The sequence below is a fragment of the Orycteropus afer genome, unplaced genomic scaffold (assembly GCF_000298275.1).
Source record: "Orycteropus afer afer isolate SDZICR_OR568_19922 unplaced genomic scaffold, OryAfe1.0 scaffold00218, whole genome shotgun sequence".
Taxonomy (NCBI): Eukaryota; Metazoa; Chordata; class Mammalia; order Tubulidentata; family Orycteropodidae; genus Orycteropus; species Orycteropus afer.
Window position 1 is genome coordinate 5233851 of NW_006921805.1, and position 16787 is coordinate 5250637.

Genomic DNA, 16787 nt, shown 5'->3' on the forward strand with positions numbered 1-16787 from the left:
GGAACTCCTCAGTAGTACTGTTCTTAACATTCTGTATATGTCTTAGAAAACGTAACCACACAAATCTGTTGGGCTTATTGCTAGGAATGGAACTGCTGGGTATGGTGGACACCAGATGACAGCCACCCAGATTTCCCTTCAAAGGAAGACTTGTTGCCCCAGCTGTCAGGTCCTTCAGGGTTTGCCTCAGCTTTAGAATGTTGCCTTACCTGAAGGCATGCATTTCCTGGGGATCCCACTTCAGTGACTGAATGATGTGGTAGTATTAAGGCCCAGACTTTTTGGTCTAGTGGGGGAACAACTATGGCATACCACATATGCTCCAGAGCACCTGGGGCTATCCAAGTCTTTGTTGGGCCTGAAATGCAAGTCATCTTTTCCTTCTGCTCAGTTGTCTCCTCTCATTCACAAGTGTGACCTTTAATGAATATCCTGCATGCCGAATTCCATCTCAGCGTCTGCTTCTGGAGAACTCAAACTGTAATCCTGGGCCATGCCTCAGTAGCTACTAGACAATGGATTTGAATGAGTATTCTGTTGCTCTACATCTGTGCCTACATAGCATCTTTTGATAGACTCTCTCCTGCAAGAAAGGAGCACTGGTAGAGCAACAGTTAAGTGTGCAGCTGCTAACTGAAAGGTTAGCAGTTAGAACTACCCAGCAATTCCAGGGGAGAAAGACCTGACAATCTGATCCTGTAGAGATTATAGCTAAGACAACCCTAGAGGGCAGTTCTACTCTATCAAATGGGGTTGCAATGAATTAAAATCAGCTAGATGGTACCCAGCAACAGCAACAGCCTCCTGCAGGAACTACCTAAGTGTGAATTCTGTTGTTTTCAACCATGGACCCAGGCCCCTCCATCAAATAAGAAAGATGGGCTTCTTAATTCTCTGGGAGTTTGTTGCTGATTGGACCATTATGACTGATAGGGCTTTCATTGACTGATTTTTGAGAATAGATCACCAGGCCTTTCTTCCTAGTCTGTCTTTGTCTGGAAGCTTTGCTGAAACCTGTTTAGTCTCATAACAACGCGGAAGCCTCCACTGACAGAAGGGTGGCAGCTACACATGAGATGCCTTAGTTTGGAAATGAACCCACAGCTCCACGTGCAAAGTACAAATGCTGCCACTGAGCTGCCTTCCCCCTACTGTATTTAGATCATTCAAAAAAATACATTGTTAGGGACAGTTTAGCAAAGCTGTGAAATATTCCAAACAGAAAGCTAAGGGAATTAGGGCTCTGCAGCCTTCATAGCCATTGAGCTCCAGCTTCAGCTTCCCTGTCTTGCAGTGTCCAGAGATGGGAGACAGACCCATAAACATGGGGCATCAGGGCCAAGAAGAAAAAGAGGTGCTTGATGGGGCTCTGTAGTCCATCTCTCCTTGAACCGTGGTTCATTTCTGATGTGTCTAAGTCATTTCACTTAATAATAAAGCATCTTACATTGCACATGGTATTTTGCTTTAAGCACATGTACAAGGCAGAACAGTCAACCTCTCTTGAAGGGGAGAAAATGGATTAAGTACTAAAATGACCATGTTATTTACCATCCCTCAGTGGTCAGGTAAGGAATCACTTGAGTAGAAACTCTCCAGATTCTATAAACAGATAAAAAGAGGCACTCTGTCACGAACACTTAAGCCAGAGCTATAGCTTTGTTATATCAGGTGTGTGTGTGTGTGTGTGTGTGTGTATTGTTTTAGTGTTGTAGACAAGGCTTCTGATTGCTACTTACTGCTTTTCACAGGATGGTCCACTCTATGGTGGTTGTAGGGGTAATGTTGAAGGTGTTGGCAAAGGTGAAGGTGATGGTGGTTGTGCTGACAGGGTCCTCAAGGATGATATGAAGATTTTGGAGTACCCTCATTTTTAGGTTCTTTGTCAACAGCCTCTCACAGAATCAGTGAAATAAACCTTTGATTATCCTCAGCACCCTAGCTGCCTTCAAAATCACCTCTGCTGTGCACAAATCTTTAAGTCCACCTACCAGATAAGACTCTGCTAACTGAGCATTGCAACCTGTCTTGGTAGTTTCTCATAGTATTAGTTGATACATCTGTATGAAATATCACAAAAGACTGCAAGTTAAAGCTAATTCCATTGTAGAACAGATCTTATCCTTTAGATTTAGAAAGATTTGAATTCTGATTCCTCTGTCTACCTCACAGGGCTTTGGTTTCCATATTTGAAATGGGAACATGATACTTAGCCATAGGTTATGGTGAGATTAAGTGAAATGTCAAAAGGACAAACTAACATATTGGCCTCACACAGCCTGTGCTAGATCCCTTCCTTCTTCTCAGGAGAGAAATGCCTTTGGTGGTGTGTTGCACACAAAGACTTTATTGGACAACCCATCAAGGATGGAGTTTTTAATCCCACCTTCCTCCAACTGAATCCAATAATTGATGTGCCTCTAGAACACTCCGCCTTTCCTCCTCCATTCTCATCCCATTTCTCTAACGCAGTGGTTCTCAAAGAGTGTCCGCTGGACCAGGAGCATCAGCATCACCTGGGAAATTAGAAATGCAAATTTGTGAGCCCCTCCCAGATGTACTCAATCAGGAACTCTGGAGGTGAGGACCAGTGATGTGTGTTTTAGCAGGATCTCCAGGTCATTCTGATGCTGGCTCAAGTATGGGAACCACTATTCTAAAAACTCTGCATTCTTTGTTAATATTACTTATCTTCCTTCACATTTGATCTGCTGTCTGGGTACGGCCCACCTACTCAAGACAGAGAAATCAACTGAAATCTCTACTCACATCCCCAAGGGACGCTCATCTTGTAGTGGAACTGTTATCATGTCCTGGTAATAATGTTTTATTTTTCTCACCTGTGCATGCCTGGGAACACCCATGGTGCTCAAGCACTTGGCAAAGCCTTAGCCTGCAGAGGAGGAAGCCTTGCTCCCAGCTCTCCTACAGCCCTGCATCTGGATTATGGGGTATTAACTTTATAGTAGTTCCGCTTTTATTTTGTATTTTACATCCTATCAGTCTTTAAAATGATCATGTTTTGCCAAAATGGAGAAAAATAATTCTTCAAATGTTGCTGAATACTTTCATAGCCTTGAGTGTTTTCACTGATCGAAAGTTCAGAGCATATGCCAACCTCCCCTCATCTTCCAGCTCCAAAATTCTATCACCTCTTTAGTAGTTTTGGGAAACTTTTCATCATGTTAAGCAGGGCATCAAAAATTGCTATAACTTTAATTTTTTTAACAATTTAGAATATATTTTATTTTTGTTCTTGTTGAGAACATATACAGCAGAACATATACCAACCTATTTAACAATTTCTATACATACGGATCAATGACATTGGTTATATTCTTTGAGTTGTGCATCCATTATCACCCTTCTTTGCCGAGTTGTTCCTCCTCCATTAATATAAGCTCACTGTCTCCTAAGTCTCCTATCTAATCTTCCTAGTTGCTGTTGTCTGTTTGACCCCATGTTGACAGTTCTTAAAAAAGCATAATGGTCAAGGCAGATAGTCTTTACTAGATAATCTAATCTTGTTTGGTTTTAAGAAGTCTTGGGGGGGGGTTGGTTTAAGGTTTAAAGATTGTCTTATGGCAATAGGTTCAGAGGTTCCTTCAGCCTCCTTGTCTCCAGAAAGTCTGGATTACTGAGAATTTGAAATCCTCTTCTGCATTTTTCCTCTTTCGATCACTACTCTTCAAAGAATCTTTCATCAAAATGTACAATAATTACAATTTTTAAATTCATCAGCACCCTTATTTCTGTATTTCCCCTGTGTCCAACACACTGGGGGTACTCAAATAAATATCTGTTGAATATATATGCTCAGTGCATATTAGGTCTGTTGAGCCTCCAGTCTGTCTTGATCAGTTGCTGGCATATTTTGAATGCTATTGAATTAAAACTTCCTTGAGTGGGCTTGTGTTAATCTTGCAGTGAGCTTTACCAAGATGAAATGAGACTTTATAAGGCCCCAGATGGCTGGGAGAACCAAAGCAGGGCTTTAATATTTCAGAGAGCAGTTATGTTGGGTTTGGATATCAAGATCACATAAAATATGCAGCATCTTTTTTTGTGCAGTATTTTGTTGGAGGTTATCAGGCACCATGGTGAGATGCTTCAGAAATTGCCCTGATGTTAACAATTTTAGATTTGGGAACTGGAAATGACTGAGAGGTCCCCACAGAGCTTGTTGTGGCACCCAGGACTGTGGGGTAGAGGACTTTCCAATCTTAGGAATTTTGTGCTTGCTCTACCCTCTGAGTGCTATGCCTAGATCTTCTGAGGACATATTTCATTACAGCATTTGTTAAGAGGCAGTATACTGCAGTGCTTAAGAGCATGGATTATGGAGCCAGACTGCTTGGGTTAGAAGGTTGCCTCCCCCTCTTTCTAGCTGTGTGACCTTGGGCAAGTAACAAAAGCACTTCTCTGTTTCAGTTTCCTCATCAGTAAAATAGAGCTAATAGTACCAACTTCATGTTGTACATGTAAATTGATACATGTAAATTGTTTAGGACTATTCTTAGCACAAAGAAGGCCCTCAATTAAATCCGTGAGCTGCTCTGTGGAAGGAAGACTGGATGATCTACTTCCTGAAAGATTTACAGCCTTGGAAATTTAATGGGGGTCGACTGAGTTGGAAATGACTTGATGGCAGTGAGGTTCTTTTTTTTTTTTTTCCCCAATAGTACTATTATAATTTGGGAGCCCTTTTAGCTTAGTGCCTAAGGCACTTGACTGCTCACCAGAAGGCTGGAGGTTCAAACCCACTAGCCACTCCTTGGAAGGAAGGTTGGGCAATCTACTTCCATAGTGATAACGCATCGGAAACCCAATGAGGGGGTGGCTATGAGTCGAGGCTGACTCGATGGAACATGACAACAAGAATAACAACTATTATAATTCAGATTCATTTCCAAAGTTATCTGTCCTAAGAGTCCTCTCCTGGCCACTCAGTCTAAAGCTGTCATCTCTAACCCAACTCAGTTTCTGTCATAGCACAATATTATGTTCTTCATGACACTTAGCACAATCTGACGTTATCTGATACTAACATTTGTTTGTCTGCTAATTTTATGTGTCTCCTAACCCCAGCACATAAGCTCCATCATACCAGGAATTGTGTTTTTCTGGTCACTGCTGAATCCTCACCACCTAAAATACTGTCTAGATCGTGATCGGTATTCAGTAAACAATTGTTGAATAAATTACAGGCTCCAGAGTTAGTCCCCTTGTGACCAAACTCAGAACTATTATCCTTGGGCTACTCTTTGGCAGACTTTGGAGTTTGGGTCACTCCAGAATCTTCAAAGGCCTTAGAGCAATGTGCAAGTGGTCAGCATGAGCACTATGAAGAGGGTTGATTCTAGCAGTCCAAGGATTGAAATGATCTGGTATTTGTAGCCTCTCAAAGATTGAAATGGAGTAAGAAGTCTGTCTTTTATTGTGGGGGCTTGGCTGTTCTCATGCAAACCTGAAAATGCTGCCTACTCCGAAAGGTGAATAATCATTCCTGCCATGAGTTTTTGCTAATCCAAGTCCAGGAACAGATCACATGAGACTCCACGTGAGGAAAATTTCATTTCTTCTATGCCAAACTTGGGAGCTCTGGTAGCATAGTGGCTAAGACACTTGCCTGCTAACCAGACGGCTGGCGGTTCAAACCCACCAGCCACTCCTCGGAAGGAAGGTTGGGCAATCCTACTTCCGTAGTGATACTGCCTCGGAAACCCAAGGAGGGGTCGCTATGAGTCAGGGCTGACTTGACGGCACATAACAACAACAACAAATGCCAAACTTGTCCAAGAGTGCATAACATCTGGATGCCCTAATCTATAACTCTCAAGGTTGGACTTCTCCATTTCATGTACAGATACATTCATTAGGACACAAGCCATTCTGGAAGCACTAGATCAAGACTACATCTTCTAGAATCAAATTGTTCATAAACTTTGAGATACATGAAGTGGAGTGGTTTCTTTTCCAATCTTCCTGTATAAGTCAGGATGAGATAGGCTATGCTGCATGAACAATCCCCAAATCCCAGTGACTTAACATAAGAGAAGTGTTTTTTCTAGTTCTTGCACAGTCTGTGCAGGCCCAGGTAGTTCTCCAGGGTAGCTTTCCTCTAAGGGTGACCCAGCAAATCAGGCTGCTGTCAACATGAGGCCTCCTCCAGGATATCCAGAGCAGGGGAAGAAGGGAATGGAGAATCGTGCACAGGTGGCCTCTACTCCGGATCTGAAGTAAGGCATTTCCCCTCTGCTTTCCTTTGAGTGGCCAGAACTGGTCACAAGGCTCAGTTGCTCATCTTCCATGTACTTAAGAAGGGGAGGAAACTGAGTATTGCTGAACACTGACAATGGCTGTCTTATATGTGCTTCTCACAGAAAAACTGGGACTGCTTACTTTGTACCTACCATTAGAAAGGACATTTTTCCAGTGATTGGGAAGAGTTTTATGTTTTGTACCAAAATTATAGAAATCTTCTTGAATCATCACTGTATAAAGAAGAAAAATAAAATTATGTATTTAATATTTAGTGGGGAATCTTTTTATAGGATAACTGCTAGACTATGACCCAATAATGCATGGGACTTAGAAGGAAAAAGGGACTTAGAGGGAAAAAAGTAATATATCAAGGCCTTGGAACATTTAAGCAATGACTTGGAGACAGAAATGATTATGAACAGTGCCATTAGCATGAAATTAGAAAGTCATTCAGAAGTCAGAGTCTTTGAAAGAGTTGCTAACCACCCAGGAGACTTATGTTCTAACTTTTCAGGATTGATAATGAAATGCAGAAATAAAATATTTGGGACCTTCAGTGGCTTTGCCCAAGCATTTATCTGATTTTTCAATGAAGATCTGTGGATAACTACTCTATGTTAGGCATTGAATTAGAAGGGGATACAAATATAGGTAAGACATGAGTCAGACCTTCAGAGAATTCATGGTTTAGTGAGGGACTGCTGTTGTTGTTAGGTGCTAACAAGTTGGCTCTGACTCATAGTGATCCTATGTACAACAGAACTAAACATTGCCTGGTTGTGTGCCATCCTCACAGTCCCTGCTATACTGGGGCCCATTGTTGCAGCTACTGTCAATCCATCTCATTAAGGGTCTTCCCCTCCTTTGCTGACCCTCCATTTTACTGAGCATATCCTTCTCCAGGAAATGGTCCCTTCTGACAGCATGACTGAAGTAGTAGGTAAGACAAAGTCTGGCCATTCTCCCTTCCAAGGAGCATTCTGGCTGCACTTCTTCCAGGACAAATTTGTTAGTTCTGACAGTCCATGGTACTTTCAGTATTCTTCACCAACACCACAACACAAAAGTATCAACTCTCCTTTTGTCTTCCTTTTTCATTGTCCCTCTTCCACATGCATATGAGGCAATTGAGAATACCATGGATTGAGTTAGGAGCAAAGAGACATCTTTAGAGCAAAGAGACATCTTTGCTCTTCAACACCTTAAAAGGTCTTTTGCAGCAGATTTGCTCAGTGCAGTGCGACATCTGATTTCTTGACTCCTACTTCCATGGGTGTTGATTGTGGATCAAAGTAATATGAAATCCCTGACAACTTCAATCTTTTCTCCATTTATCGTGATGTTGCTTATTGGTCCAGTTGTGAGGATTTTCATTTTCTTTATGCTGAGGTGGAATTTGGTTTTCTAACTCCTGGTCTTTGCACATTTCATTATAATAGTTGATTTTGTCTTCTCCAGCTGCTCTTTGAAATCTTCTGTTCAGCTCTTTTGTCTTGTCATTTCTTCCATTTAATATTTGCCAGTAAGTGCTTGAAGTCATCTTCATTTTCAGCAAGCAAGGTTGTGTTATCTTCATATATCTTGTTGTTAATGAGTCTTCCTCCAATCCTGATGCCACATTCTTCTTCATATAGTCCAACTTCTCAGATTATTTACTCAGCATACAGTTTGAAGAAGTATAGTGAAAGGATACAACCCTGTCATACCTTTCCTGGTTTTAAACCATGCAGTATCCCCTTGTTCTGTTCAAATGACATCCTCCTAGTCTATGTATAGGTTTCTCATGAGCAAAATTAAGTGCTCTGGAATTCTCATTCTTCTCAATGTTATCCATAATTTTTTATGATCCACATAGTCAAATGCTTTTGCAAAGTCGATAAAATACAAGTAAACATCTTTCTAGTAGTCTTTGCTTTCAGCCAAGATCCATCTGACATCAGCAATGATATCCCTCGGTCCATGTCCTCTTCTGAATCCAGCTTGTATTTCTGGAAGTTCTCTGTCAATATACTGCTACAACTATTTTTGAATTATCTTCAGCAAAATTTTACGGTTGTTGTTGTTGCTATGGGCCATCAAGTCAGACCAGACTCATAGCGACCCCTCCTTGGGTTTCCAAGGCAGTATCACTATGGAAGTAGATTGCCCCATCTTCCTTCCAAGGAGTGGCTGGTGGATTTGAACTGCCAGCCTTCTGGTTAGCAGTCAAGTGCCTTAGGCACTATGCTACCAGAGCTCCTAAAATTTTACTAGCATGTGATATTAATGATATTGTTCGATAATTTCCACATTCAGTTGGATCACCTATCTTTAGAATGGGTAGAAATATGGATCTCTTCTAGTCAGTTGGCAAGGTAACTGTCTTCCAAATTTCTTGGCAGAGATGAATAAGTGCTTCCAGCATGGCATTCATTTGTTGAAACATCTCAATGGGTATTCCATCAATTCCTAGAACTTTGTTTTCCTCCAGTTCCTTCAGTGCAGCTTTGACTTCTTCCTTCAATACCCTTGGTTATTGATCATAGGATATCTCCTGAAATGACTTAATGTCAAGCAATTCTTTTTTGTACAGTGACTCTGTATTCCCTCCATCTTCTCTTGATGCTTTCTGCATCATTCAATATTTTGCCCATAGAATCTTTCAATATTGCAACTCAAGGCTTCATTTTTTTTTTTTTCCTTCAGTTCTTTCAGTTCGAGAATTGCTGAATGTACTCTTTCCTTTTGGTTTTCTAACTCCTGGTCTTTGCACATTTCATTATAATAGTTGATTTTGTCTTCTCCAGCTGCTCTTTGGAATCTTTTGTTCAGCTCTTTTGTCTTGTCATTTCTTCCATTTGCTTTAACTACTCTCCATTCAAGAGCAAGTTTCAGAATCTCTTCTGACATCCATTTTGGTCTTTTCTTCCTTTCCTATCTTTTTAATGACCTTTTGCTTTCTTAATGTTTGGTGTTCTTGATGTCATCCCATAGTTTGTCAGTTTTTGCACATTGGTGTTCAATGCATCAAATCTATTCTTCAGATTGTCTCTAAATTCAGATGGGATATAATCAAGGTCATATTTTGGCTCTCATAGACTTGTTTTAATTGTCTTCAGCTTCAACTTGAACTTGCATATGAGCACATGATAGTCTGTTCCACAGTCAGTTCCTGGCCTTGTTTTGGCTGAAGATATTGAGCTTCTCTATTGCCTCTTTCCACAGATGTAGTCGATCTCATACTTGTGTATTCCAACTGGTGAGGTCCATGTGTATAGCCACTGTTTATGTTGTTTAAAAAGGTATTTGCAATGAATAAATTGTTGGTCTTGCAAAATTGTATCATGCAATCTGCAGTGTCATTTCTATCACCCAGGCTATATTTTCCAGCTACTGATTATTCTTCTTTGTTACCAACTTTCACATTCCAATCATTGGTAATAATCAAAGCATCTTGAATGCATGTTTGATCAATTTCAGAATGCAGAAGTTGGTAAAAATCTTCAGTTTCCTCTTGTTTGGCTTTAGTGGTTGGTGCATAAATTTAAATAATAGTAGTATTAACAGGTCTTCCTTGTTAGGTGTATGGATGCTACCCTATCACTGGCAGCATTGTACTTCAGGATAGATCTTGAAACATTTCTTCTGATGATGAATGCCACACCATTCCTCTTCAATTGGTCATTCCTGGCATAGTAGATCATGTAATTGGCTGATTCAAAATGGCCAAAAACAGTCCATTTCAGCTCACTAATGCCTATGATATTGATATTTATGTGTTCCATTTCATTTTTGAAATCTTTTTATATTCCTACATATATACTTCATACATTCCATGCTCTGATTATTAATGGATATTTGCAACTGTTTCTTCCCATTTTGAATCATGCCACATCAGCAAATTGAGGTCTTGAAAGCTTTACTCCATCCACATCATTAAGGTGGACTCTACTTTGAGGAGGCAGTTCTTCCCCAGTTGTGTTTTGAGTGCCTTCTAACCTGAGGGCCTCATCTTCCAGCACTATATCAGACATTGTTTCAGAGGTCTTCATAAAGTTTTCCAGTAATATATCAGACTCTGTTTCACTGGTATTCATAAGGTTTTCACTGGTGAATTCTTTTAGAAGTGGATGGCCCCTTTCTTCTCCCAAGTCTTTCTTGGTCTGGAAGCTCTGCTGAAACCTGTCTACCATGGGAGACCCTGCTGGTATTTGAAATACTGGTGGTGTAGCATCCAGCCTCACAGCAATACACAAGCCACCACAGACTAGTGGTGAGGGATACTGTTAATAAAACAATAACTTCTCTGCAATGCAGGAATTGTAGTATCAAGGCTTGCACAAAGTGAAATGGTGGCTTATGAGGTCAGAAAAAGCTTCAGGCAGAGGAAACATACAAACTCAATCTTGAAGGATGGAGAAGTGTTGACAAGTTAGGTAAGGAAATAAGAGCATTCCAGGCTGCAGGTCCCCTGTGTAAAGGCACATAGGTGTAAACATAAGGCACATTAAGGATGATTAGAGAATAAAGTGGGAGGGTGGTGGTATGTTCTGGGGGTGGTAGACTTCGGTCAGATCATATGGTGTCTTGTTTGCCATGTTTGGGTTTTATCCTAAAGAGAGTGGGCTGCTTTTGAGGGATCTACTTCTGTAGAGATACTGCCTTGGAAGCCCAAGGAGGGGTTGCTATGAGTTGGATCTGACTCAACACAGTGAGTTTGGTTTTTTGGTAAGCAAGGAGCAATAGTCACTAATTTCACAGTTTTCTCTGGTTGCTGGAAGACTAGATTAAAAATAGTGAGATTGGACCTAGGGCAACTGGTAAGGAAACTGATGAATTAGTTCAAGTGAAAGAGGACTACCTACACTAGGGCAGTTGTCTCTGGGAATGAAGATGAGACATGTCGCGTCTGCATTGGAGTACCAGAGAGAAAGGAATGACTCATCTCTATTCTGATCCTGCTTGGCATAGGGATACAGACCAGGAGATGGCATTGTGAAGGATTCATTAAAGAACTATATGATGGTTTCTAACTGTAACATCCAACTGTATTGGATGCTGTTGATGCCTTGTCTATATCCTGTTTATCATGCCGGTATTCCCTTCCCCTAGCTGCTGGGAGTACTGGCTGCCTGAGGCTCACAGGTACACCCTTATTGCAGATAATTGTCCTCGTGGCTGCCTGGTCCTAGAAATTACACTTGCCTCATGTTGGAGCAGCCCATAGACAGCAACAAACATGTTGTGTGCTATCAAGTTGATTCTGACTAATAATGACCCATTATTATAGCGTAGAATTGGCCTATAGGGTTTTTTAGACTGTAATCTGTATAGGAGCAAATTACCAGATCTTTCTGCCACTGAGCCAATTGGTGGGTTCAAACCACCAACCTTTTGGTTGGCAGCCAAGTGCTAAACCATTGTGCCACCAGGGTTCCTTGGCAAACACTTGCAGTGTACAAAAGATTGGACCTAAAGATGGGAACAACTTTGCATTATAATTTATCTCCAGAGCCTCCAATGGATAAAGTCAAGGCTAGACTTTATCTGAGACCACATCCTTGCTTAGCCCTTTCCTCTACGCTATCCTGCTCCCCTCCCTTCCTTCCTCCTGAGAGTCCTTCTTTAACAAATCATGCCTTCCAGAATCCTTGTCTCAGACCCTGCTTCTAGAGAAACTAACATGAAACAGGAAATGGTGGATGTGAAAGCTAATAAAATATAGGGAGAAACCTCTAAATAACTACTCATATGAGGAATGAGAATTAGAAGACATAGTCTGACAGTATACTATTTGAAATTAACAATGCAATAGAAATAAGTGGGAGACACTCCCATCCTCTCTGACAAGCTTATGAAAGAGATTCTGGATATCCCAAAGCATGGCTGTGTATGCTGCAGTTAAGGGTATGAGCCTTGACCGTCTGTTCCCTGGGGCCTCGAAGATCTGTGGAGCTGAGTTCCAGGCCCTTTTTGATGAAAACCCCAAGGGGCAGGAGACACTGCTAATCTCTGTTTACAAAGCAGATGTAGGAGGTGTTGGAGAGTGAGGGTCTGCAGTGTGCTGTTCTCCTCCTGCTGTGGGAAGAGGCAACCTGAGCAAGGTGCTGCAGTGGTTGGATCTCACCTCATTTCAAAATAGAAGGGATGGGACCAGATAGTCTTAGCTTCTCCCAGACCTAGTTTTAATTCTGTCTTCCAAAATGGAATTGCAAATGATAACACCTCTCTCTTTCCCTCTTTTTCCTTTTGCTTTGGTGGTTCCTAAGGCTGTGGGCTGCAGAAATAAATTTTAAAAATTTCCCCCTTTCCCTGGCACTCTTCTTCCTCTTTTCTAAGCCATCTTTACAAAGCTTCCGGCTCCCTCCTATCCTTTTTATGCAGAATAACACTAACCATGTGGGTAGAAGTCATTTTTAGCCCCTGTGTCTGGGTTGAAGGCTCCCAGCCCAGTTTTCCCATTGTTTCACTGTCTCCTGTTCAAATTGGCCCTCCCCATGCTGAGAGCACACTGGCCAGGAGGAGGCCTGGGCCAGTATGGAGGGTGGCATTTGCAGTTACTCTCCTCCCACACTGAAAAAGCATCAAGTTGCTGGCATGCAGAACAATACTAAGAGAGGCTGGCTGTGTTTTTATTTTCTACTTCCCCTTCCAAAAAAGCTTTGCTTCATTCTGGCATGGAGACAAAACACAACTACCTCCTTCAGCAAACACTATAAAACTATCTCTAGATAAAACCTCCCTTGGCGTTTTAATCAGGCAGCTGTAAGGCACCAGGCCCAGGTTGATGCTGAGGGCTTATGTACAAGAATGAGACACTCTAGGTCACCTTAGGCACTGTGTGTTATTTTGACTTGTCATTTTAAAGCTTGATATTCTGGGTGAACTGGGAGAGGAAGTGTGGTGAGAAAGAGACAAACAGAGGAGAGGAAGATAGTGGAGGGAGAAGGGGTGGAGAAGGGAGAAAAAAGATGATTCTGAGATGGAAAGAAAGAGCGAGAGGGAGGGAAGGAAAATGGGAGAGTGAGAGAATATAGGAGAGGAGAAAAGAGAAGAGAAAGGGAGAGAGAGAAGAGGGGAGTAAGAAGAAGGGAGAGACTTAGAACTAGAGATATAGATGAACTCAGGATTGAGGCATGGTGGTAATGAGTGAGGAAAACTGATGAAAAATCTGACATTTTGGCAGAGGCAAGAGTGATAGAAACAAGAAATGTAAGAGGCCAAGTTTGGTTTTAAGCCCAGATGATACCTGCCCCTTAATCCATGTCTTCCCAGCACATCCTCACCTGTCCACATGCCATTTTGTATTCCTAGGAACTCCCATCCCTTAAAACTAGTAGGCCTTAGCTTTATACCTTTTTCCTGACTCTTTGCTGAGGGTACCTGGGAATGGAGTGCTTTAGGGGGGTCTACAGAAAATTAAGGCATAGGGTTTTGCCTCAGTCTCTTACCAGCTGTATAGCCTTGGGCTATAAGAAAGGCTGACCTGTCTGTACCTCAGTTTCCTCATACATAAAATGGGAATAATAGTAGTACTAATGTGACATCAGTATTGCTGTTCAGTGCAAGAGTGTTCCTAGTTTATTGTTTTCTGTTCTTATCCTGATAACTTCCCAGTGGAATTCCCTGAGGGACTATGGAGTCTTTGGTCTCTTTCCTACACACTGTGATGCTCTGGGCTTTCAGAAGTAAGGTCTCTCTACAGCACTAGGTTGACACCTCCAGCTGGGACTAGAGGCACTGCATCTCTGGTGACTATGCAACCTTAGTCAGTCTTGGTTCAGCCACTGCATGAGGGCCAGGAGTTATGACACAGTTTCATGCCCAGAAGATGGTGCCACAGCTTTTTTAGTCTTTTTGTGACCCTTGGAAGCCCTTCAGACTTAACTGTTGTGAGCACTGGCATGGTAATGAGCCTTGGGGGTCACACAGCCATATTCCATCAGGTTCTGCTGAGCCACTGCAAAGGGAGGTGCAGCCCAGTGCTTGTCCACAGAAAGTGAGATGAAATCAGTGAAGCTGCAATTAGAGTTGGTTTCTTCTTCAACTTTTTATTACCTCTTTGACTTATTTCCCACTTTAAGATTTTCAGCCCTAGCTTGTGGTTTCTTATGGTCATGAAGCAACCTGCCCTTGGGTAGACATCAGGGACTTGGCACTGCCAGACAGGAATCACAATGCCATGACCGCATTTAATCTGTCTAAACTAGTCAAAGGAGAGACTCCAGACCCATACCCTCATTGTGAATCTTTTTCCTAATAACCGCCATTTACCACCCTTACTCTCACCCCCTCCCAAGGGGCCAGCTCCATTCTAGAGATGTCTCATTGTGTCCTCACCATGTTCGTATTAGGTTGGCTGGAGTGAACGTCTTCATTTTTCAATGTAGACACATGAAAGCTCACAGAGGTGCAGGGCATTGCTTATCATACATGGTAGAAGCAGGACTGGGTAGGCCTAATCCCCTAGACTCACAGACACAGAGCTTTCATGTAGAACCATGGAATTCTGAGGTGTAGACATGTGCAGAGTGATGGCAGGTGGCCCCATCCACTGTTGTTGTTGTTGTTGTTATGTGCCATCAAGTCGGACCCGACTCATAGCGACCCCTCCTTGGGTTTCTGAGGCAGTATCACTATGGAAGTAGATTGCCCCATCTTCCTTCCAAGGAGTGGCTGGTGGGTTTGAACCGCCAGCCTTCTGGTTAGCAGTCAAGTGCCTTAGCCACTATGCTACCAGAGCTCCCTCATCCACTGTTAGAAGGGGTAAAACAAAACAAAACAAGCAAATAAATAAATAAACCTATTGTTGTTGAGTTGATTCTGACTCGTGGTGACCCCACATGTCAGAGTAGAACTGTGTTCCATGGGGTTGTCAAAGTCTGTGATCTTTATGGACGTAGATGGCTAGGTCTCTCTTCCATGGCACTACTGGGTAGATGTGAACCTCCAATCTTTCAGTTAGTAGCTGAGTTCAAACTGTTTGTACCGCCCAGGTTTTCTCACCCAGGTCTGTTAATGACTATTTAACTGAAAAACATGCCTCTGAAATTGGAGGGGGGAGAGGGGTAGGCATTGCAAAACATCAGACTGAGGTGAGTTTGCTCATAGAACTTGTCTTAGTTATCTAGTGCTGCTGTAACAAAAATACCACAAAAAGTTACTTTAAAAAGAAGAAATTTATTCTTGCACACTTTAGGAGGAAGGTCCTTGTCTCCTTTTAGCATCGTTGGGCCCAGTGTTCCTTGGAGATCTCTGTGTGTCTTGGCATCAATCTTCTCCTGAGAGGTTCCCAGCACAGAGACCCTGGGTCCAAAGGATGTTCTCCACTCCCAGCTCTTCCTTCTTGGTGGTAATAAATCTGTTCCTGCTCACTTCTCTCTTCTTTTATGTCTTGTAAGATAAAAGGTGATGCAGACCACACCCCAAAGGAAATTGCTCTTGCATTGGATCAGGGCTGGACCTGAGAAAGGGTATTACATCCCTCCCTACTCCTCTTACATCACATCACATCATGGAGGATGATTATACTATTGCCTAACTGCCAAATTGCATCATTATACAACTACCAATGACAATCATGGCCCAGCAAAGTTGATACATGTTTTTTGGGGACACAATTTAATCCACAGCAGAACTCTAGAGATTCAATTTAGAGAAATTTGCTAAAATTCCAGAAGTTTATTGCTTCTTAGCCATTAAGAGTATGAAAGGAACAGATAAGCTCTCTCTTTTCATGCAAGTGCATCTGCAATCACACACTGCCACCACTATCACTACCACCATTTAGAACTTTAGAGAAAGCCAGACTGCACTGCTTGGATAACTGAGGAGGAGGTCTCTTTCCCTGCCTGCTTTCTGGGACCCAGGCAGGCAGCCCCACTCTGGGCATTGTAGCTGTCTTTTTACAGGAAAAATATCATTTGGGAAGATGCTTTCTGTGCCTTTTTCCTACCTGGACTGCTGTATCTCTGCCAGGGCTGCAGAGATTAAGGGAGAATTGTGTCCTTGTGTTCATTAGGGCTACATTCTATGCCCAGGCTATTGGCTCAGGTCTCTCTCTACAGCACTAATCAGTTTGTATTCAATGATCTGTTTCCAAGGCTGTCTTCACCACTACACTGTGAATGCCTACCACGCCCTGGACTAAACCTGACCCATTGTGCTTAAGACCTGCAGGATCTGCCTTGTGGAGAAGCTGGAAGAAAGTTGTGGACAAAGCCAGAAAATAGCATTACTGTGATGCCCCCAAACAATTCCAGACCTGGCCTTCCACCTTACAAATATAGAAATCCAATTCTATTCATGAACCAGAATTCCAGAGATGCAGAAGTATAAAGAAATTTCTGAGAGACCATGGAGCAAAGCCAGAAAGCAATGTGTTAGTTTTGTCATAGGGAATATACTCTTTAAGCCAAGGATGCTGGAATAGGCCAGATCAGGGCATTATCTACCTGTGGATAATCCTCCATCAGATGCTTGGAGCCACTGGTTGTCAAAGTTTGTTGTTGTTGTTGTTGTTGTTATGTGCCGTCGAGTCGGCC